Raw genomic sequence first — 1,914 nt, forward strand, 5'->3', positions numbered from 1 at the left:
CAAACAGTCGATTATTATCTTTACTTCATAAAATTTGATTTCGTCTCAAAAGTGGGAGAACTTGGTCTTCATCCATTAAAGTACTTTCATTTTTGAGGACCACCTCCTCTTCTAGTCACGAAAGGGTCAGAGTGGAATCACTCCCACTCATTCTCACCTACCATTCACGTCCTTCCAGGAATATTGGATCATTTGCTAACATGTCAAACATATAACACATTATTATGTATGAAATTCAACACGTACACAATCAATATTTTATTTATAATCTTCAAGTTTTGTAGGTCTCTTTTTTTTTTATTTTTTGTTTAAATCATTTATGATGCTGAGCTAAACTCACTTTCAGAAAGAATAACATACAAGTACCCTTCATATATATCAACCATGGTTTTTAATCTTTTAAATGAATAAAAAGATCAAATAATTTGAACAACAAACTCTATAAAGCATCCACCCGCCATGTTCAAATCTAGTTTAGGGGAGGGGGTGGTGATCACTCATCACTCACAACATTCAATCAAATTCTGCCATGTCATCAACCATTATTCCATCACTCACAACCTTTTTAGTGGCAATGTCCATCACTTACAACAACCAAAAATAAACCCTCATACCCCCTCACAGCCTTCCTTCCATTCCTTCCATCACGCGTGAATTTTATCACGCCAAACCAATTTATCAAGTGAAACTTGATGAGTGGCGGTGGAAGAATTGAAAGTTCCACGCGTGGAACTTCTCCATCACGGGAACAAAACTTACCACCCCCAGTCCCTTTATAAACAAAGCATTCACATTTTACATGCATGTAAGAATATGACACCTAGTTATAATTCCTGAAATAAGTCAAATGTATAACAAAAAGCACATAGGGCCATGCATGATTCTCTAATACACATGGACCTTTACAATCTTTGTTAATTGTGTTCTGTAAAGATTAGAAGAGAATCCGATAATCCATCCATAGTTTAATACCTTACTTGGTTTTATTGGTGTCGCGCATTGCGCCCAAACGAACCAAATGATAATGTTAAACAAACGGTATTTGAAAATGAAGCATGTTGTGTCGAAAGCCAAACAGTAGAACCGGTTTAGTTTATCATCGTACCGTAAAACGATACCAAATAAATACTTTAGTTTGAATGTAATTTTATTTTTAACAATACTTATATCGGAATCTCAGGGGGTGCATACTTAAGTTTTGTTTTTATATAAATATTAAATTAATTGATAAAGGTAGTATCATTTAAAAGAAAAAACAGAATTATTAAATATAAAAGGTAAATGATTTAAGGTAATATGGTTTAAAAAAATTAAAAAAAAAAAGAAATATGTTAAAACTAAATATAATAAAAGGTATTATAATATTAAAATAGTACAACATTAAAAAAAACTATATATTACTATAAATTTAAAATTACTATTTATCGTCCTTAAACAACTCTATAAGAAACGGGATCAGGAGAAAACGCTCAAACGTGTAAGAACGGTGAGAACGCTTCCTGGCCTAACACGTGTCACGCCGCTTAGAGAAAGGCGGAGAGGCTTTTTTGTCCTTTCATATTTCTTTTTTTAACGCGTGTCACTTCATCTTTCTATTTTTTGGCATTTAATAAGTACGCGGCGTTTTTATTGTTTTAGGTCAGAATCATAGTAAATGTTTTGGCGTTTTAAGTATTGTTTTAGCGTTTATATTGTTTTTTAGATCAAGTGTTTTGCCATTTAGGATACAGGCCTATAATGTGACAGGCAATTATGGCGTTTTGAAAAGATAAATAAATTTCAATTTTCCATGTACTGGCATTAATATAACTATAATGTTTGGCAATAATGATATCTTCTCTTTATTTTACTATTACTTTCAATTTTCATCTGTTAATTAGTGTTGATTTTTCCAGTAATACTTTGTTTGCGTTT

The sequence above is a fragment of the Helianthus annuus genome, chromosome 17 (genome assembly GCF_002127325.2).
Source record: "Helianthus annuus cultivar XRQ/B chromosome 17, HanXRQr2.0-SUNRISE, whole genome shotgun sequence".
In the NCBI taxonomy this organism is placed as follows: domain Eukaryota; kingdom Viridiplantae; phylum Streptophyta; class Magnoliopsida; order Asterales; family Asteraceae; genus Helianthus; species Helianthus annuus.